Source organism: Neovison vison, chromosome 8, assembly GCF_020171115.1.
Source record: "Neovison vison isolate M4711 chromosome 8, ASM_NN_V1, whole genome shotgun sequence".
NCBI lineage: Eukaryota > Metazoa > Chordata > Mammalia > Carnivora > Mustelidae > Neogale > Neogale vison.
The window spans coordinates 63750118-63774613 of NC_058098.1; the positions used below are offsets into that span (position 1 = coordinate 63750118).

General features: G+C 45.0%; 1 protein-coding gene across 3 annotated transcripts in view; it reads right to left on the bottom strand.

Moving 5' to 3' along the window:
- ST6GAL2 (ST6 beta-galactoside alpha-2,6-sialyltransferase 2) overlaps positions 1–24496 on the bottom strand; it is an 84335-nt gene that overhangs the window by 44191 nt on the left and 15648 nt on the right. Inside the window, exon 1 of one of the 3 annotated variants that reach the window (XM_044263786.1) lies at positions 8569–8652. The exons of the other annotated variants lie outside the window; for them this stretch is intronic. The gene's annotated coding sequence lies outside the window, so the exon portion shown is untranslated. Of the gene's footprint in view, positions 1–8568; positions 8653–24496 lie in introns of those variants that run through there. 3 annotated transcript variants of the gene reach the window in all.

Sequence of the window (24496 nt, forward strand, 5' to 3'; positions counted from 1 at the left end):
AAACCAGAATCATCTGAGAATTTTGGCTAAATTCCAGTGTCACATCCCCGTTTCACAGACCGGACCTCTGCAAGACAAGGGGTCTCACTGAGAATCCTGGGAGAGAGGGGAGGAGTGGCTGTATATTTGGAAAACTTCTGGTGGTATAACCACCTCTCCACCCTGGGGCTGATCAGGGCCAATTCCAACAACCTCTCTCTGCAACTGCCTTTACAGAATTCCATTTGGTAAAGCAAAGCAGCTGAATTAAGAAGTAGAGTCGGCCCTCTCTTCCCTGCTTTATCAGAACACCAAAGGCTCAATTTCTAAGGACTGACAGCCATATCAGAGTCTTCATAGTCTCCCCCAGGCTCTGGAGGCTTCCCGGAATATACCAGAAGTTCACCTATGGTCCTGAATAAGCAATGCTTCAGAGACTGTGGCCGTGGACCAATGTTATACCATAGCACCTGTAGACTTCAAAAATGCACCCCGAGAAACGCCCTCCTACTTCATCCCCATCATGAATCTCTGATGGACTAGGAGGGAGGTGCGTTAACATTTCAAATAAAGGAGGAGATGAGGAGAGAGCTTGCTGTTTGTCGATGAGCCTCCAACAGGGAAAGGGTGACAAAGGAGGCGGAGATGAAAAGTATAAGATAAAATGTAAGGCAGAAGGAGCCTCTCCTTCATAGAGTACCGCAATCTGTGTGTATTGTGACATTGCTGTGTGGGATAAGACGGTACTAAGAAATGCACTGAGCCTTCAGGAATGTAAGCAAAGCCCCCCAAAGGGAAAAAACACAAGGCATGTGTAATAATACTGGAGCCTACTGGAGCTAACAATGAACACAGTGCCCAACAGAGGGAGACACTGAGTAATAATGGCTAAAAGAATGACATGAGTGGGGCGCCTGGGTATCTCAGTGGGTTAAAGCCCCTGCCTTCGGTTGAGGTCATGATCCCATGATCCCTGGATTGAGCCCCACATCAGGCTCAGGGAGCTTGCTTCCCCCGCCACCCCCGGCCTACTTGTGATTTCTGCCTACTTGTGATTTCTGTCTGCCAAATAAACAAAAGAAAAAAAAAAACAGAAGAAGAATATGAGTCTGCGTGTGTGTTTGTGGGGGGTACTGTATGTCTGGGTGATGGGGTTGGAAGTAGGAAAAAACTTAACTGAATAGTGATGCCCATCCAGGCATGGGAGACCTCGAAGACCTATCTGGATGCCAGAGCCACAGGCTCTGTGAGAAATGGGGAGGAGTGAAGTTTTCTGAGCAAGGGGGTATGCCATGCTGGTTGCATGGGCTTTCAGATTTCTGTATAGCAGGTAAGGGGGACAGGGAGGTGTGAAGGGGGGCCATGTGGGGTTCAAGGGGGTCATTAATAGAAATCAGACACTCAAAGTAGAGAGGGAGGAGCTCGGGGAGGGGGGGGGACTCCTTCCCTGGCATAGGCGGACGGATGTTACTAAAAATCCAAGGCACGTGAGGTGTGACCAAAATGCAGCATTTAGGGTTTGTACTCACATAAGTCCTATCAATGTGAGTGATACCTACATATCTGTAGTTACCGTGGAAGCTACACACTGTCTTTGGTGGTTAAAAAGATCTGCCAATGTAAGAAAACCACATTTACTTTGTGGCTCTGTAGCCAATTAAATATGGACATGGATTTGTTGACCTTCTCCCATGGAGAGCTGGAGTCTATGGCTCCTGTCCTCGCATTCTGGGAGGGGCTTTGTAGCTGCTCTGATCAGTTACCCAGCTCAGGTCCAGCAGCTTCTGCTTCCTGCTTCTTAAGACACCCCTTCAGGAGGAGACTAGCCACGAACAAAGATATCTCTTGGACCTGAGTCCACCATACAGCCAGGAAACCCAAGCTAGCCATGGGGAAAGGCCACACAAACTCAGCAATGCCCAGACACCCTCAAGCTGTTCCAGCGGTCCAGGCCCCACAAGAGACATGAAGAGTGAAGACACCATGTTGTATGCCCAGGTGCATTGAGCTTTCAGATGGTCCAGCCCTGGCCAACCTCTGACGGTAACTGCAGGGAAGACCTCAAGTGAGAACCCGGCAGAGCCTGGTCTAGCCACAGAGCCAGAGTGATAGTGATAGATTGTGGTTCTAAGCCACTAGGTTTTGAAGCTATTTGTTACATAAGAACAGCTCCCTGGGACAGGTGCTAACAGAAATATGAAATGAGAAGAGCCCCGAATCTTCCAACACGGGGGCATCCTTGAAATGAGGGTCTAGCCTCTCAGAGATGATTTGAAAAGCAATATTCATTTACATGTATAAGTTGTGACTTTTAAAAATGTTTGCTTTACCGTATAATCACATAAAGACAAGGCTGTTGGTTTCATTTATAGTCAAAAAGCAAACACACATAGACAGAACATGCATTCGCCAAGCCAGACACGCTGATGCCATGAAATTTACAAAGAAGAAATGAAATTTACAAAGAAGAAATGATGCCAGCCGTTAACCTGTGCCACACCCCACGCTTAGCACTCTTTCTGGACTACCTACCTCACTTGCTCCTAGGAAAGACTGCTCTCTCCAGAAATGCAGAAACAAAAGCTCAGAGAGATTGAGTAACTTGCCCAAAGCCTCAAAGACAGCAAGCAGAAGAGACTGCGTACCGACCCATCTGCTTGACTCTAAGACTCATACTTTTAACGTTAAATTCTGACTCCATTCTGAAGTATACTATCTGTAGGGGAAGGATCCTTTTTTTTTCCCTCCAAACTGTCACAACCTGATACTTTTATATTTCCATTCCCAAGCATCTGGGCAAAGCCTGATTGCTGTAAGAGATGCTAAATGCTGACCAGCTAGTTCCATACACATCTCATCAGTACCTGGTAATGAACCATGTGCAGATATGCATAGACTCGGGACCACACTTTGAGGAAGAATCCACTAAGTGATCTTTCTAGTCCTATCCCGGAGCACATGCTTCAAACTGTGATGCCCACTCTGTAGATCTAGAGCCTAGTTCCAGGATTCGACATTTCTATTAGAAATTAGAAAACCACCCTCAATGACCATTTTTCTGTCATCGCCCCAACTGAGCACTGAGCACTGAATACAACTCTGACGCCAACCTCTGAAGTTAGCATGGTGCTCAGGAGTTAAGGACTCAGGCCCAGAAGACTGCCTCTGCTTCAGACGGCAGCCTTAAGGGAGAGCCTTATGAGCTCCCTGCTCTTAATGAGCATTTGGCTAGCAATCCGGGATGCTCCCAGGTTCCATAATCAGCCAGGATGAATTCAGAAAGGCCCTACACTAATGACTACTGGGTTTTCGGGAAGGTATACAGGTAGTTTGAGGTCTCAGGGGGGTGGGTCCCAAACAGAGAATCTCTGCCCTCTGTCTTCGGTGGCAGGGAACTTCCCCCTCTCCCGACATCCCTGTGTTCATGAAACACAATCTCCACCCAACCTTGGCATTCAGAGCTTTTTCTGGGGTTCCATTTGCTACACATGACTGATTGAATCACTGATTTAACCGTGTGATGAGTTCAGTCCCCAGTCTGGGCCTTTCTGGTGACCATTCTGGGGATCAGTCCCCATCCTGAAGCCAAGCAGAGACCCACCAAGAGTCACCTCATGAACATAACAAAGACACTGATGTCACTCAGGAAATGACCAGAGTTTTAAAAGCTCCTGCCAGGAACCGAGGACAAAGACCAGAGAAATGATTACACCTCAGCAAGGCTGTAGTTGCTCATTTAAAAGGCAGTCTTTTTGCTTCTGGCTGGAAGTCCTTATTACTTGGTTGCTCCATACTGAGCAACAGCTCTGGGCACTTACTTGGTGGATTATTAAAGAATGGGGAGTGGAGGTTCTTTGTGGGGCATTTGCTGGAGGGACTATTTTTAAGATGCAGAGTCAGGAGGGAAGGGGTGTGTACCAGGTTGCTGGGGGTGCGTCGATGTAGAGGAAGCCTGGATCCTTGGCGGACAACCTGGAAACCTCTGGCCTTTGGGATCAGAACTGAGGGTTCTGACCTTCCCCCGCAACTCACCCCCCCACCCGCCGCCAGATGACAGATGACACTTGGCTGTTTCAAAGCAACAGAGTGGAAACATCAGACATACAGACCCCATTATACAGAAATGCCTAGTTCCCAACGGAAGCAGCCGAAGACTTGTTTTTCTGTGGGGAGATGACAGACATGAAAGGGAGGGAGTGAGGCAGTCTGGAGAAAAGGAAAGCCTAAAAGGAAAAGCAGGAGAGGAGCTGCAATGGGGCCAGGAGACGAGGGCAGATTTGGTTCTCTCTGCCCACTTTTTTGGGGAGTAGAAGGGTAGGATCTGTGAAGCCCTCTGAGCACTGTGAAAGCAATAGGGATCCCAAAGCAATAATGAGGATTTTTCATTAGGTAAGATTTTGTGGCTTTTGATGCACAGTAATAATAGAAAGGAGTGGGATTCCTGTCTCAACTTATGATTAGGCTGAACTTATAATAATCCAGAAGCCTTCCCCGCAACCTCCGTCGCTGCAAACCTTCTGCTGCCAATTAAGGGAATATTCTCCAAAATGATTAAACGCAAGGCGAGAGCAAATCCTCTGCCAGCAAAATGCTACAGAAATCATTTTACGTATCATTGGTCCCGTCATCGGCATCTTTACAAAAACTCAGGTTAGAGAGAGAAATGGAGGATATCGTCACTGTCAGATCCATTGGTCATTCTTGTCCTTAAAAGAACCAGACAGCCTAATAGGAAGAGATGAAGAAACAGAAAAAGAAAGAAACAAAACACATTTTCCCCCTCTAATGTAGTGTATCTGAAATATTATAATGATCCGGTTTAAGCAAAGTAACGCATGCTCATTGTTCTATTTCATCGTTAGCTTGTGATATAAATTGCATCAGGGAGACATAAGACACGCATCAGGGGAGTCACCTGTCCCCAGATGCCAATGACAATGTGCTCCCTGATCTCATGTTCATGTGTGCTTTGTCGGGGCTAGTTTAAGTGACTGGGGCAGTGGAGTTCTTGCCAGTTTTCCCCTGGGAAGACAACTGGCAAGATTATAAGCACAGTCTGTGTGTGTGATGTGGCCTTCTCTTCTCTCCACGGCGATGCTAGCACTAGTACCTGGCCGTGCTAAGGTTTGCATTCTAAGCAGATGGATATTTTCTGCCTCCTTGAACTACTGTTTGTCTATTCCCACTTCTGTCCCATTTTCTGTGGCCTTTCGAGCCAAGCCTCTAGGAAATCTATATGGGAACACTAAAGCGATGAACCCTGACGCAATGAAAAAATGACCCACGGCCAGAAATTATTTTGAAATAAATTATTTCAGAATTTATCTTCTGAAATTATTTTGATTGTCCTACTTGCTAAGGAATTTCAGTGCCTCTTAGGTATTAATTCTCAAAGGGATGAGTCACTTTTCTGCATGGATGTCCAAAATAATACAAAAGAGTGTTAACTCTCCTTGAAATTGTTCAGAGAGACATCACATTTTCCAAAAGGTACCATTTATTACAAGTCGTCAGGTGAAATTGGAAAGTGTAAGCCACAGGAGAACCTGACAACAGTGCAGCAAAGGGTTAATACGCCAGTGTCTCATTTTGTTCAAGGGGAAAGAGAAGTTAATTCTGGCCTTTGCCACTTGAACGACGTCCCTCTTATGCCTGGAGGTTCACAGGCTGGCTCCCTGGTTTTCCTGAATGGAGAGTGTTTTTTTTAACCCACCTTGATGGATGTGTGTGTTACAGCTGCCATCTGGCCGGGGTTTTCTGTTGGTCTGAGAAACGCTCGTGTCTCTTTTTTGGTGTAGAAGTTGTCTAAAGGATCTTAAATCTAAGTATTTACTTGAACATTGATATAATAAAGAAGATTTAGTCTGTGAGCTATAGTGAGACATTCATGTGTCTTAATAGACTTCAGGAGTCATTTTCTCCCCAGATTCATTTTTCTAAAATTAGCTTTTGTCACACACCCAAGAAAACACTCTTCATCCTTCAGAAGAGGGAGGGGACATCCCCAGCTGGAATGCCTCTCCATCTCTTCACAGCCCCATCGGCTCCTTTCACAAATAATCCCTTTTCTTTCCTTTTCTCATTTTCTGTGAATGTGAGCTAGTGAGCTAGTGTCCAGACTGCTGTGTGCAGAACTCCAAGATGCCCCCCCCCCTTAATTCTCTCTGGGATTGGTTTCAGCCCATTCTTAAGCTAATGTCCAGAAGAACAGAAAGAAGGAGGTCAGCCCGGTCAGTAGGGCTGGGTGGTGGAGGGCTGCCCGGCCTTCTAATGGGTCCTGGAGGATCGGTGGCTTCATTGCCCTACAAGAGCGCACTGGGAGCCCCGAGGGCAAGGTGGCCTGGCTCAGGCAACAGGGGTAGCCGTCCGCTGTGCGAAGAGGGACACTGTTCCGTGAGGGCTGGCCAACTCACATGAGCTTGCTTGGCCAAGGCCTGAGTTTAAACCACCGGTGGCGTGGCTTCTTGTTGAATGTCAAATTTGGAAGCTTGAATAATCTTGGGAACAGCGGGGGCTAGTTGAGGGTGGGACCATATCACTTTCAGCCTGTGTTCCCAGCAAACAGTGGAGGTGGTTCCATGGAAGGTTCCCGACAAATATTTTAAATAAATGAAATGAATGACTACAATTCATAAAACAAAATAAGTGAGACTGCCTCGATAGGGCTCCTGGCTGGGCTCAAAGGGAGGGGATGCACGGCTTGCGAGCCTTCCCAGGCCAGAGGGGGTGTGTATGGGGGGAGTGCAGCAAATGTAAGCAGTGGTCATATGGTTAGGTTATCACAAGGAACAGCAGTCAGGAGCAGTTGGGGAGATGGAATGAACCAGCAGCAGCGGTCTCAGATGCCTGCCCCATGCCAGGCACTATACCAAGTGCCTCCTCTGTGCAGTCTCATTGTTAATTCTGCATTCCCAGTGTAATCTTTACCTCAAACTCCCCAATAAATGTTATTATTCTCCTTTGGTATATGGAGAAACGGAAGCTCTAAGTGGTCTGCTTCATGCACCTTGTTCCAGAACCCCCGTCTTTTTGTACTAACTAGATCACAAAACCAAGGGACGCTGCACCGTGCTTGAAATTTTTTATTTTATTTTATTTTTCAGTGCTCCAGCAGTCAGTGTTTATGTACCACACCCAGTGCTTGAGATTTTAATGAGATTCTTTTTCTTTCGGCCATAAAGTACTATGCCAAATTTTGGGCTAGCTCCCTACTCTGACTCGGCCGCATGATCCCCTAACATCCCATCTTCCCTAACATGTTTTTTAACGCTGGAGAAATTGATCCTCCCAGTTAGGCCTTGGATCCACACCTCCCCAGAATTCACCTGCTCGGCAATCGCCAGAGACAGCTTAGCCTTGGCGGGCCAACCGAATGGATTTTGCCCTGTCAGAATAGGGTGCCAATTCACTAACATTTCCAGTGAGGCCACAGGTGTGAAGGTCCAGGATCTCAAGGAATCTGTCATCTTGGTAGGAAGACCACAATTCTGACTGCTTGGTTCTCTGTCCCAGGACAAGTGGCTGTACAGAGGAGCGATACAGATGAAAGTAATCATGGGTTACTTTAAAGAGGAGGAGGACGAGGGTTGGACACTGAAGCCCACATGGGTATGAAAGGGACTTTCCAACAGTCCCTTTAGTCCCTTAGTCATTTCCAACAGTGGCACAACAGGGTTAAGTGTGCCTGGGGTGGGAATTTGCAGGGTGCAAAGTCAGGTAAACAGGAATGGCTCAGGAAGACTATCGTATTCTCTTTCTGGGTGAATCATTTCAGCAACAGAGATTTTTCCTCAAGTAGTAGGGCAGATGGGAAATAGTTTAAAAGGCAAGGATGCACATATGTGAGCCACTCTGGGCAGCTTTTAGCTTTCAGAACATTCTGGAATGAGGTGGCAGGTGCTGTTGGGGCAGAGGGAGGTGGAAATGATTCCAGACGTCTATTATTGGTCCTACAGAGACAACACAAGCTGCCTACTAGCGAGGGTCTGCTGGCTTCCTGAAACAGCATTCATCTGCTTTGGACACAGTGGCCTGTTTGTTTTACGATAATTAACATTCAAATATTTACACTTTACACCAATAATATGCCAAGGCTCATGATTGAAGCTGTAAATTGGCTTCAGCAGTGATGTTTAATAGTCACAAAGATGAGATATTGCCTACCTGCCACTGAGATTTGAAAGTTCTACCCTGTTCCCACAAACATAAAGTGGGCTTCCAGGTAAAATTGTAGGTGGTCCGCCGGTGGTTCTTTTTTTTTTAAGATTTTATTTATTTGACAGAGAGAGGTCACAAGTAGGCAGAGAGGCAGGCAGAGAGAGAGGAGGAAGCAGGCTCCCTGCTGAGCAGAGAGCCCGATGCGGGACTCGATCCCAGGACCTTGAGATCACGACCCGAGCCGAAGGCAGCGGCTCAACCCACTGAGCCACCCAGGTGCCCCCCCCGCTGGTGGTTCTTACAGGGGACTTCGGTACGACCCTGCCCAAGAGGGGCCAGAGCTTCAGTGTGGGCTGGCAGGGGACGCGTGTGTGATGGCAAGGGAGAGCCGGCACCACTCAGGGGACATGTCAGCCACCATCTCCGGCTTACCCAGTGTTACAGGGTGATACTGACGACTCTACCCATGAGGAAGGCAGGCGATGTACGGTTGACCAGGAAGCCCTGCGGTCAGACAGCCTGTTCAGATGCTTTGCCAGCTGTGTTATTCCAGTTCAACCCTTTGAGCCTCAGTTTCCTCATCCAATGTGAGTCATCACACTGCTGAGATGCTCACAGCTCTGTGAAATGAATGAGTAAGGCTCTGCGTGCGAAGTGACTGGCCCGGTGCCTGGCCCGAAATGAAAGCCACATAAATATGATTTTTCAATCCCGGCTCTGAGAGTCTGTAAAAGTAAAAAAGTGGTATAACCAGCATGGACTTTACTGTTCAAGTATTGGCCTCATGAGTATACACTTGAAACTCACCGGTAGGCAACCCTCTCTTTACATGGTCCCAAATGGACGTGCCCTTGTTTTGATAAACACCAGCACCTGATTCAAGCTAATAAGAACGTAATAAACCCAGTCTCCACAAAGACCTCTCTCTGCTCAGTCCCATTCAGTCAGGGACCGGATGCCCGAGAATTATCTTCTAATGGTTCATCGTGTTACCTTATTTTAATTTCCGTTGCTATAATTCAACGAATATTTATAGACCTAATGTCAGGCTGACTATATAACTTATGATACTTGGGCCTTGGGGGAACTGGATGAAGTTCTTGGGGAAAGTAAGATTTAAATTCTTGAACCCCAAAAGCATGGAGTAGATTCAAAGTCCAACATGTGTCTTCAGTCCAGACAATGGGGCTGGCTCTCACAAGAGCCCAGGAAGAAAGAGCGCTTAGAAGAAACCCCCTTTCAGAAAACTTCAAAGGCCCCGCGGGGCACTTGTTTTGCCCATCAGGGGAAAGAAAGTGTTTTCTGTGGCAAGAGCCGCATCTTAACAAATTACAAAAATAAAAAAGGCTAACTGCTTTAGATCCATCTCCATAGATCAGCACCAGGAGATCTCAAGTGGAAAGCTGGGGGAAAAACACAGAAGCTGCAGAAGCCAACTCACGAGAGATTTTAAAACGCCTGAACAACCTCAGCTAGCAGCTACCTCTGAGGAAGAAAGACTGAGATTTGGAGGAGTGGGAGGGACAGAGAACACTCGCATCGTTGCTCAAAAATGTCCTTTCTTATAATGAAAAGATCCAAAGTAGTAGAGCAGAATATTAATAAATACTAAATCCGAGTATATAAACTCACTTCTTATGTATTCTCTGTGTTTTTTTAAAAGATTTTATTATCTGAGAGAGAGCGAGAGCAAGAGAGAGAGAGAGAGGGGAGCGAGCGTGCACAGGGATGGGGAGGGGCAGTTGGAGAGAGAGAGGCAGAAAATCTCCAGCAGACTCCACACCCAGTGCAGAGCCCAAAACAGGGCTTGATCTTATGATCCTGAGATCATGACCTGAGCTGCAACCAAGAGTCGGATGCTTAAGCAGCTGAGCCACCCACGTGCACCTGTATTCTCTCTCTCTCTCTCTGAACGGATTTAAACATAGCAATTTTACACGTAATGAATGATGAAAAATAGACGTTGTTGAAAGACTTGTAAAAGTAAGAAAGAGAAATCATTAACTGTGTTTATATTTACATCTCTATTTCCTAATCTGTTTGGCTAGTAATCCCTGCTTACTCTCTTCACACAAAATATAAATCTAACATTTAGATTCTACAACTGGATTCCAGCTTGGTTAAGACTCTCATGTGACACCATCATCAATCCAGAAAAGAATAACTTACAGTTAGAGTGATTTATGAAAGCACAGAAAAGACTGAGATTCTAGCCCTCACTCTTTCCAGGTACGTCATTTGGGGCAAGTTATTTTACCTTTTGGATTCTCAGCTTCATCAGATGAAGCTGAAAATAATCCCAACTTTAACAGGTTGATACAGAATAATATATTTTAATGAGAAAATGCCAACAAAGTCTCAATTGTTGCTACCATTTAGTATCTAAAAACAGCTATTCCATGTGGCCCCAGGCTCTGTGTTAAGCACTGATGGGTGCCATCTTACTGACTGTCTCTGAGTCCTGTGTTGGTTAAGCTGAGGGACATCTCCAGAACGACATCTCTGATCTCTGCTTCCCCTCTTGATTTTCCCACATAGAAGGAGTTCTCAGCCTACTGAGAAATAAGGATCATGGTATGAATCTCTGTAGGCCAAACTGAGTTGGCCTTAAGTCTAGATTTGGTAGTTGTGGGAAGAAAGGTGGGAGATTGATAATCCAAACAAAGTATTCTCCCCACCAAGGTCACAAATTACACATGGCTCTCAGTAATGCCCATAATAATTTAACCTCCAATTTGTCTGACATTCGTGATATCTTCTAAAGCACGGAACAGTTATAATTTTAGTATGTCTCGAAACCTATGACCTGGGAGCTACGGTGAATCGCGTTCTATGGATGACAGATACGAATCACACTGAAGTTACTTAAAAGTCCCACTGCTAGCATGTGTTGGAGTCAGGACAGTACCTGGTTAAATTGTAGGCCGTCCAAATGAGGACATGAGGATAATGGTTGCTCTCCTTACCTGCCAGGGTTGTAGAAAATACTCAAAAAAAATGTGTTAGTAGGAACCTTAAAATTAGATGTCCTACAAATTCATTGTTTTCATGATATAATTATGAACATATAGATTCCATTATTTTTTTAAAAGATTTTATTATTTATTTTTCAGGGAGAGAGAAAGAGGAAGAGAGAGGGAGCAAGCGATCACAGGCAGAGAGGCAGGCAGAGGCAGAGGGAGAAGCAGGTTCCCTGCCGAGCAAGGAGCCCGATGTGGGACTCGAACGGGATGCCGGGACCATGACCTGAGCTGAAGGCAGCCGCTTAACCAACTGAGCCACCCAGGCATCCCTATAGATTCCATTATTATATCAAAGTTATCTTAGATGATTTTTATGTCCCATAAAATTGTGTAAATCAAAAAGATGATCCCATTATATATATTAAAAAAAAAAAATCACCCTGCCAGGGAAAATTGTAGATGGTGACTATTTTTCCAATAGTTTGCTTTGTAAGGCTATTTAGTGGCTTTACTAATGCGGCCTTAACACTGTTGAAATTTGGCTTTAAGAATGGAACTTTTAAAACGTTATTAAGAGAAAGTGCCAAATTGTTAATACCCAAACACCAAGTTCCTAACGATGGGACACATTTTCCACCACAGTAAGAGGATAAGGCAGACTGTCTTCAAAATGCATGAACTTTTATATTAAAACACATACACGCACCCATTATGGAGTCAAATACAAAATCAACTTGAAGATTTAATAGAAAACATGAGACTTCAAAGAAATTTCTCGGTGTGGAGCTTTCAACACTGTCCTCTGAACTTCTGAAGCTTGATTGCCTGTTCCCTTAAAGGTAAGATCTGAGCTGCTGGGATGAGATGGGCACGTAAGGGCCCCAGCGCCCTGAAGACTAACCTAGGAAAAGTTCAAATGTTTCCTCTCTAGTATGCTTCTCTAGTTGCATTTTTTTAAGTCTGTAGAAAATTTCCATATTATGAAATGATTTCTGAGGTTTCTAATTCTGAGGTTTGGCTCACCCTTAGAATATGCTCGAAGAGCCAGAACACCGCAGTCATGACCACTAAATCACGGTTCCCCTGCGCACAGCAGCACAGATGCCTTCTGTACCCGTGAGCCTGCGCATGTAGGCGCACAGCAATGGTCTTCCATCACTGCCCTCATTCATGCCTTCCACAGATAACTGAGCATCTACTACCTTCTACTGTGTCTACCATGCGGAGCAAATCAAATATTGCCTGACCCCCATCGAGCTTACCGTATGGGAAGGACAAAAGTCAGGTATACCAGTCTTGCACGATGTTGTGCAGTCTTAACTGGATTTTTTTTTTTTTTTAACCACATTCCCTTTTACCCCACAACCTTCCTCCATTCACCAAGATACACAGAAGACCTCCCAGGTCTAAAGGAAAACTGTTGCAAAGGAATCAGAGGCGGTGATGTCAATTCTTACCTTTAAAGTTCAAAAACGTGGGGCACCTGGGTGGCTCATTCAGTTAAGCCTGTGACTCTTGATTTCTGCTCAGGTCATGATCTCAGGGTCGTGAAGTCGAGCCCACCTGCGTCCGCTCTGCACTGGGCATGGAGCCTGCTTAAGCTTCTCTCTGTACCTCTGCCCCTCCCCATGCTCTCTCTCTAAAATAAATAATTAATAATAAATAAGTAAATAAATAAAATATAAAGTTCCAAAGCTGTATTTCAAGGGGTGGGGAGGGCAGGACAAAAACTGGGAAGAATACTTGCTGACCCAGTTTTTTCTTGCCCAAAGGGAGAATGAAAAGATCTCCTGGCTGATGGAAAAGGAGAGTGGGAACTGAAACAGAGCAACTGGCCACTGGCCAGGGCCCCTGAAGATGGTTCTAATGTCAATGCTAAGAGGAAGAAGACAGCAGAACTCAAGGTTAGTTTGTAGAAGAGATCTTCCCGCACTCTTACCTCCAACCTCAGGCTGTGGAGGCAGCACAGGGATGGCTGTGGGAACCTGAGTTTTCTGCACCCAGAATGGCAGGAAAAAACAACCACTGTGTCCCCCAAAGTAAAGCAAATCCACAGACACAGAGGGGACATGCAGCGTGGGCAGGGGGACAAAGGGGGACAATAGAGAGCACCGTCCTGAAATGTACTATAAGGCAGAAGGCCAGGCAGCTAATTCAGTGCCCAGGCCAAAATGCATGAACCTGGATGCTGAGGACTAGACGGTTTCCCTGAGGTCAGGAAGCTAAGTTGTGGGGGAAGGGCCCTAAATTAAGAACCCATGTTAACGTCAACTTTGGTTAATTTAATTAACTAGAAATGGTTAAATTGGCAGTTAGATTTTTCCAACGCTGAGTGGTATAAGGTCTCAAAATACAGCTTAAGTTGAATTGAGATGAGTTGCGTTTCTGGAACACTTCTGGATGTGGACTGAGAGTGGACACCTGCTACGTAAGCTAGAAGCGTGCTACATTTTCTCCCTCCCGATGCTGCCCACATTTATATCCATCATGTTGACGTCTCTGAACTGCAAACCCATCCAACCAACTACTTGTGTGACAGCTCCCCTTGAGTTTTCCTAGCAATCTCAAGCTTCACGGGTCCAAACCAAACCCTCGTTACTCTCTTTTCATCCCTTAGCCTTTCTCCATCCAGTAAATGGCAGGCCTTTACCCAGGTGCTTAAGTCAAAGAATTTGGTGTTATTTTTGTTGCTTCTTTCTACTTAAACCTATACCCAGTTCCAACCACCAGCCCTAACCTGACATAGACAGCCATAACCCTAAAAAATACCTACACTCGCACAAGCAGTTGCCTTCCCTACTGCCCCAAAGTGGTCCAAGCCACCTGTCACCAGCACCAGCGCAACGACCCTGGGACCCGTCTCCCTGCTTCCATCCTGCCTGCTCTCTGTGGATGCTCCAGGAGGCTGAGTGAAACTCTTTGAGGGGGAATTAATTCCCACAGACTCGCTAGGTCCCTGTTGTCAATTTTCTCTTCCCTTTCCCTCATGTACCTGGTGTGTCCCCACTTATCTCGCTACCTCATTTCCTACCACTGGTCCCTCGCCTTCCTCCCTCCCCATGGTCCCTGGGACATCCTGTTCGCTCAGCTCCCACCTGCTTTAGGGCCTGTGTCCAGGCCCTTCCTGCTGCCTGGGACCATCCTCTAGAATCTGACTGTCGCCCTCCTGGCTTTATTAAGGTCTCAACTCTATTCAGAAGGGCTTTCCCTGCAAAACTCCCTTGACTTCACTCAGCTGCCTTTATCTTCACTTCTGGTACACCTCACTGCTTGATATGTTGTATGTTTAGTGCTTTTCTTCTCCAACAGCCCCTAAGCTCCAGGAGGAGGACCCATCTTTCCTCGGTCCTTAGATAGTGAATGGCACATAGTCAGGGCTTGGCCATTCCAGGAACGAGTTGGGGAAGGAATTGAGGGACTGTAAGACACAAGACTTAGGGGCATAATTTAGGCTGAGGAGACTAGGCAGGTCATGTGGAGGCAGGGACATTTAAGCTGAAAACAAACAGACGGTGAGAAGTTATGTACTGGGGGGCTGGGCGCCTTTCAAGAGGAGGGACAGGAGCTGGGAGCGATAGAGCAGGTGGGAATTTGCACATCTGTACTGTAATTTGGCTGAGTGCATAAATGTACAATAGATCCTCTTTACAAAGATCAAACCACTTGTTACTTAATCTGCAAACACACCGTGAGACGGAAATGCTGGCTTCTATAAAATATACTATCCAGAACTTGTGAGAAACACTATAATTTTAATGTCTTTATCACACATAATGACATAAATAAAAAGCAGTGGGTTTCAGCCTCCCCATGAGAGCTCCGTAAAAACCTTCTTTCACAGACAGTTTTAGCTGAGACTCAACCACATGCAGTTGGATATGGGTTCTGGAATTTACTTTGTGACGGATGGAACTAGGTAGGAAAAAGAGAGAAACATGGAAATAATAATATGCCCACATCCACCCAGGTTTGAGGGATCGCACAAAACTTTTGAAAGGCCTCATTAGGACCACTAATGAGGAACCACTGCCAATGCTGGAAACTCAGACCTTCCCTGTAGAGAGGCCAGGTCCCACTCATGAAATGTCAGGGACAGTAAAGGAAGGAGGGATGGAAAGGTGAATCCAGAGTCATGGTGGAATCGTCAGAACATGAACTTAAAGCGATCAGGATGACACAGGACCACAGTGCATCAAAGCCGATGAAGGAGGCTATCTGAAGACTGTGTGTCTCTGGGTTGGCACCATGAATCATAAATCATTCTGAGGAATTCTAGAGCCCAATATCTATGCTAAACAGTGCCCTGTTATCTAACCCCCCCTCCCCAATCCTCCCCAGCCTCTTTTCCTTCTGGCTCTAATTCTTCTCTGGTCTGCAAAAAGCCCTTTTATCTAATTTGTAAATAAGCCATGGCTAGGTGGCTGCTCACCTGCCCTTGGTGGGGACACACACACACACACACACACACACACAATGCATGTGTTAAGTTTTTATTGTATGCTCAGACACTGTGTTATGTGGTGGATATTAAAAGAACAATGAAACTCAATCTTCTCCTTCATGATTCTATAATTTAATGGAAATAACTACTAAAGTTGTCTTCAGGGTACCTGTGTTAGCCAAGAGCATTTCACCATTAAAGAGAATTTATGTTTGCTTATTTTATTTCTTACTCTTATGAAAATATACAAACAGTACTACACTTAGGGTGTCTGTATCTAATTTCCATGCTGAGGAAATGAAAGGTCCGTAATGGGGGGGGGCGGGGGAGAAAGACTGATCCAACACTTATTCACTCAACAAACATCTCTTATAAGCTACACATTCAGACATGAAATTATTAGCGACCGTACCATACATTCCACGAGGCTTAAATAAGATGCTCACACCAGGGTACCACAGCAATAAAACCGTATGGATCTTTATGTTTTCCTTCACTCCACTGTGCATTTGCTCATTTTATCTCTGCTCTTGGCAAGATTTAAATAAAGGCTTTTTTTCCTTTGCTCTACAAATGTTTGCAGCAACTATATTCCACTGACTTAACAGCATTAACTACAGTACAAATATACGCGCTTCACATTGCTTTGGAAAAAGGAAAATGTTTATGATCTCTGTCACAGAAACACTGAATTCATCACTCTAAAATTTATTTAAAATGTCAGATGTGTTCGATAGAAATCTATAGCAGGAATTCATTTCTGAACAGTGTGGCGTGATTACTTTGATTTAAAAGGAAAGAATATACCCTCAAGTAGGATCTGGGTCTCAGAATGTGAAGTTCACGTCAAGCCATGTGGGCAACGGTGGGTCTACATCGCATCGTGTGCTATGAAAGCATCTGTGACTTGGTTGCTCCTCTCATTTTAGTAAGAATCGCATTCTATAAGCGAATGAAATATCAGCTCTCTGTAGAAACATCGGAGAGGCATGTGCCAAAGAGTGTAATTACACCCTGCTTTATGGCGCAGGCTTTAAAAAGAGGCAGGACATATAAGAAAACCACATTTCTAGATGGAGACAGGGCAGTCAAGAAAAGTGACTGCACGTTAGAGTAAACAAATAATTGAGCTATTTTAAGCCTAATTAATGCGACACGTAAAATGCATTTCTGTTTTCCCCCAACCGCACAATGAACGACTACAATAATAGAATCATGAGTTCATAGCTCACCATGTCAATGTTATTAGTCTTGGAAAAGCCAAAGAACATGAAATCAGTGGTGACATTTCCTCGCTCCATGCTGGAGACTCGAGTGCTTTCATAAGAACTGGGACAGGCCTTACAAAGATGCCAACTTTCTCTTTTCACCAACGAGGAACTCACGGTGTGGGGAAATGAAGTGCATTGTGTTGCCAAGCTAGCTGAAGGCAGACTACACACAATACATTCCTTGTCATCTAATGATACTGACTAGATCGGATCACGGATTCTACTTCTAGAACATTTTAAAGTTTACAGCCAAACAGAATGCTGCAGAAATCAAGAAGGAGGAATCTGGAGAGTAAAACGACTACATTGTAAATGTCTGTGGAATTGTTCCAATGGAGTCCAAAATACTCTGGAGAGCACAGGTGGTCCCCTGTGAAAGGCACGTTTCTGAGGCGGGCTGCAGAGCGGGTCACCACAAGGTCACCCCTGGGCCCCCCACGGGCTCTGGGCTCCCGAGGGAGATACACTGGCAAGTCCCACGAAGTCTGGGTCCTCAGTTTGCTGATGGTGGGATCCCGCAGTGCTCGATTAACCTCTGCCATTCTCACTTCTCAAAACTCTATTCCAAGAAGAGCAATCAACTGCTCTGAACACCTCATAGGGTGAATGTGGGGATAGACAGAGACTGGTATGAGAGAAACGGGAAGCCAGAAGAGCTGTTATTATTATCATGTCTGTGAGCTTTCTTCCTGGTGCGGACAGCACAGGAACTACAGAACGAATGCCGGGGCAGCCTCGGAGTCTCTAGGGCTGCATGTTACAGGGGAAACTTCCCAGGTTCCACTGCCAACCTGCTGAACCAAAATCAGCTGGCAGGGCTTTGGAGCTGGCATTGTAGATACGTCCCCTGAGGCTACTCGTCCTTGCCCTTGGCAGTACCAGGGATGCAGTGAGTGGGCATTGGGTGGTGAGTGAGCAGAAGCTGGGGAGACTGGAAAGGGCAGGTGCTGCATTCCAAGGGTGCTGCAGGAGGCAGTTTGGTAGAAATTCTCTGGGTTCCTTACAGAGGCTGGTCTGACCACAATCTCCTAATTCTGTCACACCAAACAAAGCCAACCTACATGACACATTAGACCAGGGGTCATGCGCACTCATCTACAGGTATTTGAAGAGCCTCACCTTTTCAGAACCAGCTTTGGCCTTCCTCTCTGACATTCCCTCACTCCCTGCGCTTCCCCAGGATTTTGTACATATCCATTCCTCCCTCGGGCAGAACCTCTTCATGTATCTGTAAAGAACTTCTCAAACTCAACACCCAAAAAACAAATAATCAAGTCAAAAAATGGGCAGAAGACATGAACAGACACTTCTCCAAAGAAGACATACAAATGGCTAACTGACTCATGGAAAAAATGTTCATCATCATTAGCCAGGGAAATTCAAATCAAAATTACATTGAGATACCACTTTACACCAGTTAGAATGGACAAAATTAACAAGACAGGAAATAACAAATGTTGGAGAGGATGTGGAGAAAAGGGAACCCTCTCACACTGTTGGTGGGTATGCAAGGTGGTTCAGTCACTTTGGAAAACAGTGTGGAGGTCCCTCAAAAAGTTAAAAATAGAGCTACCCTGTGACCCAGTAATTGTACCACTGGGTATTTACCCCAAAGATACAGATGTAGTGAAAAGAAGGGTCATGTATACCCCAATGTTCACAGCAGCAATGTCCACAATAGCCAAACTGTGAAAAGAGCAGAGAGAGATGTCAACAGACGGAGGGATAAAGAAGATATGGTCCATATATACACTGGAATACTGCTCAGCCATCAGAAAGGATGAATACCCAACTTCTGTATCAACATGGATGGGACTGGAGGAGATCATGCTGAGTAAAATAAGTCAAACAGAGAAAGACAATTATCATACATTTCAATTACTTGTAGAACATAAGGAATAGCAAGGAGGACATTGAAGGGGAAAATGAAGGGGTGTAAATCAGAGAGGGAGATGAGCCATGATGGACTGTGGGCTCTGAGAAACAAACGGAGGGTTTTAGAGGGGAGAGGGGTGGGGGGATGGGCTGGATCAGTGATGGGTATTAAGGAGTGACGTATTGCAGGGAGCACTGGGTGTTATATGCAAACAGTGATCTTGGAATAGTACGTCAAAAACCAATGCTGTATGGTATGGTGACTAACATAACATTAAAAAAAAAAAAAAGATCCTTATCGTGACCAACGATAAGGTTGGTCAGCACATAGCTGACTTTAATGCTTGATGTGCACACAAATGAACAAAGAAAAAAATATGGATTCATTACAGTTACAAAAATATTACCATATAATTAGCAACACTGTTTTCTTTTACAAAAGGCATTGGAATTTCCATCCTATAGGGAAAAGATAATGAACTGAATTACAGACACCTACATTCAAATACTTCTCCAATATGTTTCTTCCGTTATTAACCATATCAACGTGGGTTAAGTTATTAAAACCCGGACCAGTTTCTTCAATTGCAAGACTGAGGTAACATCTTATAGCTTAGCCAGCCTTTAGGAGGATTTTAATTGACCTCTATATGAAAATCAATTAATGTACTGCGGGGCATGGGTGATTCAAAAATGATTATCCCTTCCCTTTTTCCTTTTGCACACTTTCTAATTGGTTCTGCAGTGGTCTATAGTAGCCTACAGAGCTCGTAACAAATTTCCGAAAGAAACTTCTATGCCAATTTCATTTCTACTTAGTAATGTGCCAATAAATGTCTAACAGTTGGCTCTTGGGAAAGAGAAATGGTAAGTGGACAGCAGGTTTTCGGCAACTGCCCATTTCCTTGGTGGACATACCTCTGCCATGGCCAGTTTTAAACTACTAAGGTGACATCAACAAACATAGAGCTGGGAAGAGATGCACAGCAGCTCATCGTGGGCTAGTATAGGCACCATCCAGACACAGCAGATGTAAACAACTTCGAGAGCAGAGGTGATAGGAAATAGAAATAATTAGGAAACGATGAGTGCTGAGAATGGACTACTTTTGTTTTCAACGTAGTTTAACAATTGGCTCACAATGGGGTGCCCGGGGGCTCAGTGGGTTAAAGCCTCTGCCTTCAGCTCCAGTTATGATCTCAGGGTCCTGGGATCAAACCCCACATTGGGCTCTCTGCTCAGTGGGGAGCCTGTTTCCCTTCCTCTCTCTCCGCCTGCCTCTTTGGCTGCTTGTGATCTCTGCCAAATAAATAAATAAAATCTTTAACAACAACAACAAAAATTGGCTCACAAAATTCCTGAATATTCAGGAGCCCGCTCTCATACACTGTATCTTACCTCATCAAGAAAAAGCAGACTCTGGGGGTATTAATTCCAGGGCACTAGGTTTTTCAGATTATAGAAAGGGCTTTATTTAATTAATTTATTTTTAATGATTTATTTATTTATTTGAAAGAGAGCATGCATGTGCATGCATGGTGGGGGAGGGGCAGCAGGAGAGAGAGAGAGAGAGAGATTGAATCTCCAGCAGACAGACTCCCCGCTGAGTGGGGAGCCAGCAACGGGGCTTGATGTTGGGATCTTGAGTTAGAATCAAGTCGGATTCATAACTCACTGGCCCACTCAGGAGCCCCTAGAAGACTTAATTATGCAGGACCCTTCAAAGAGATGTGGCAAGGGTATGCTTAGAGTTTCAAAGGTGACAAATGGCTACAGAACAGTACACATCTGTATGGGGCTGATATCGTGCCTGGTGCATGAGTTCCGCCAGACAAGCCTGTCAGGAAGGAAAGCTGACAGTGTCCTGTGCACGGCCAGCACCCGGTCAGCATGCTGGTAATAACAAAACGGCTTTATTATCACTCTTCTTTCCATCATGTCCTTTTTATACACATTCGCAAGTCTCTGTTTTTACCTTCCGTCTCTTCTGTTTAAGACACCGCACTACCATGTGACAAGTTTTAGTATCCGTGTCGGACGTCTGACACTCCCTTTAACCAGGACAAAGCGAAGGCATAGAGAAAGGAAGCAAGCTGCCCACAGGGACAGAGGTGTGGAGCTGGAAGCCGTGTTTCATGGTTTTATAAAACCACTTTGCTCTTCAAAGCCGTCAAGGCACATTTTATTTTCTTAGGCATCTGTACAGACACTGAATCATTTCAACAGAGATAATAAAATGTATTTGTGACTTATAATTTTTTTTCCCACCTGCTCAATTCTAGAAGTAGTGTTTCATGACTCCAGCTTGCCTCCACACTAGCTTATCTCTCCAACAACAGAACTGTCCTGTTTGAAGATGGGGAGAAGTGGCTTAAGAATGAGCTTTTAGTAAAGGCATACCATGCACCAAGTGTGGTAATTAGTAAATATTGAAACATGAATACAGCCTATGAATTGGGTCATATTATTGCTTGATTTTATCATGAGAAACAGGTTCCTTGAGGTGAAAAATCCATTGGATGTCAGCCACCAGGGCCAGGCTCCCAGGCGTGTGACTAGAGCCGTGCAATAGGTCCCCATGTTCTGAAGGACCGGGTCTGCATTCACATTCTCCTGCCACGATCTTAAAGTTCTTAATAATAAATTTGTCTTCTGGGGCACCTGGGTGGCTCAGTGGGTTAAAGCCTCTGCCTTCGGCTCAGGTCATGATCCCAGGGTCCTGGGATCAAGTCCCACATCGGGGTCTCTGCTCAGCGGGAAGCCTGCTTCCTCCTCTCTCTCTGCCTGCCTCTCTGCCTACTTGTGATCTCTGTCTGTCAAATAAATAAATAAAATCTTAAAAAAATAAATAAATAAATTTGTCTTTTGAGTCTGTGTATTTCAAGTAAAAACTGATGGGAACAGGGGATGATAGGACAACAGGAGCGTGTGTATGAGCAGAGCAGGTAGGTATAAAATGCGTGTGATGTGTGTGTCCACCCTGCCTTCCCATGCCACTCACACACAGCATGTGTGATGCCCCATGAGCCCACGATGCACAGGAGTTTAGCGCGACTCACAGTTAGGACATGGTAAGCGTGTTACCTCTGTGACTAAGTAGGGGAATCAGGCAGCCCCAAGCGGCCATGCTTTGCTAGAACTGGCTTCAGAAGCAAAAATAAGAAACACAGTGGACCAAGGGCCCTATCATGTCCTTTCTTATTTCCTTGGATGAGCCATCTACCTATGATAAAAATGATGGGTATAGAAAAGCCCTTCCTTCCTTGCTGGAAAGCTGAAGTGGGTAAAATGGATGTGAGTCATGAGGTGAAACGAAAACAGCTCAGGTCGTTCTGAGCTTTGTTTCCATTGTTCCGGTAAGAACAAAACACGTAAGCACGTGTCACCAAGGACTGTACCTTATGTGATCTTGGCGATTCTGCACGGGTGCTGAATGCTCTCACGTTGGCATTTAAGACTGGCTTTGTGCAACAGAAAGATGAATGGTAAAATTTGTGCTGATCACTACATTTGAATTTTTCTTTACTTAGAAGATTAGAAACAGGGGCGCCTGGGTGGCTCAGTGGGTTAAGCCTCTGCCTTTGACTCAGGTCGTGATCTCGGGGTCCTGGAATCGAGCCCCACATCGGGCTGTCTGCTTGCAGGGAGCCTGCTTCCTCCTCTCTCTCTGCCTGCCTCTCTGCCTACTTGTGATCTCTCTCTCTCTATGTCAAATAAATAAATAAAATCTTAAAAAGAAAAAAAAAAGATTAGACACACCATGACAAGTCAAGACAGAGGAAAAAAGGTAAGGAAAGAAAAAAGTGTTTTGTTTTGATCCTGTTAAGGGCATTTGCCGCCCCCACCCCACCCCCTGCAGCCACATTTAAATTTCACATGGAGTCCCTCAGCCAGCTGTGGGGGTCACGTAGTGTGGTAGTGTGTACGATGTGGCAGGTCGGGATCTGAACCTGGGCTGACTCCAGAGCTCTGCGCTTTGACAGCGTCTCAGTCAGCCTCTCATTAAAAGCAACAGGGTTCCCACAGTTTCAGAACATTTTTGTCATTATTCCATCGGTAGCAATCTGGACATCTGACAATTAATTGTTTATTCCCTTTGGCTTTTCTTTTTTTCTTCTTGTTTTCTCTCAATCATTTAGGCTGTATTTTCTCCATTCACTAGGCAAGTATTGTATTCACTCTGAGCCAGGAACACATAACTGTTATCCAACAGAGTCTCCACAAAGCGTATAATTTTAGAGACGAAGAGGGCGAAGTCATTTCTAAGAACCTTAATAAAAACAAATAAATGAGGAGTTTTATGTAACTTCAAAGTCCTTCTGGTTCTTTTCCCCAGTACTTAATTACCTCCATAACCAGAGGCTGCATTTTATGGCAAGTGCAATCCTTTAGGGGACTGGGCTGGTTAGGAAGGAGGAGGGTCCGAAATGAGCACTTGCTACTGAACAGGCATTCTAGTGCAGAAGCAGCATGTTGGGTTGAACACCAAATGTGGATGAGAAGCAGCAGACTAAAATTTTGTGTGCCCGAGTCCCACGGTGAACTCAAAGTCAGGGAATTTCCACCCCAGGATCTCAAACCCCACCCCCACCCCCAACAAACCACTTACTGGATTTAAGTTCCCTCAGCCAAAACCTACTTCAAAGAATAAGGTATTATATTATAGAAGAAGGAAATGCAATAGCAAAACCACCATCGGAACAACAAAAGCCCCCAAACCTTTATGAAGCCTCACTAAGTAAGCACCAAAAAAATTTGCTAGACCTGTAGCAAGCCCATGGCCTTTAACTATGGTGTTGTGGTTCTGCTAATAACAGCCACAGGTGATACCTGTCCAGGAGAGATATGCATACCGTTTGTCAAAAAAGACCCAGATGATTTACTCTCATTTTACAAGGGAAGAAACTTAGGAACAAGAAGAAGAAGAACCCACAGACCTAAACCCCAAATGCAAAACTATAAAATGCCTAAAAGATAACACAGAAAACCGTGACAACCTTGGGGCTGGAAAGGACTTGTTAAATACAACACGGAAGGCACCATCTAAGAAAGGAAGAGCTGATCAGCTGAACTTCATTAAAACAAACAGCTATGGCTCCCTGAAAGACGATCGCAAGAGGATGAGAAGACAAGCCACAGAGTGCGAAGAAATATTTGCAAAAGTCATACTTGACGAAGGACTGTGATCAAAATTAGACAAAGAATTCTTCAAACTCAATGGTAAGAAAGTAAAACACCTGATTAAAAGATAAGTGAACAACCTCAACAGACAACTCATCAAGGAAGATATACAGATGCCAAGTAAGTGTATGCAAAGATGCTCCAAGCCCTCAGTCCTCACGGACACGCAAGTTAAAACCACCGCGATATACCCATAAACAACCTATCAGAACCGCTGGAACACTGAACGTCTCCTAGGGTGAGGAGCAACATGAGCTCTCCTTCATCGCTGGCAGGAATGCAAAAGCTGGACAGCCACCTTGGAAGACAGTTTGTCCGTTTCTTTGAAAACTAAATATACTCTTCCCAAGTACTCTGGAAATCATGTCCCTTGGTATTTATTGGAAGGAACTGAAAACTCACGTCCACGCGAAAACCCGCACAGGAATGTTTATAGCAGTTTCCATCACAATTGCCCAAACTCGGGAGCCACCAAGTTGTCCCTCATTGGCTAAATGGATGAATAATCTATTGGATAATATGGACAGATAAACTGTGGTAACCAGATAAAGGACTGTTATTCAGCACTAAAAAGAAAGGAACTCTCAAGGCATAGAAGGACAGGGAGTAATCTTCAATGCTCTAACTAC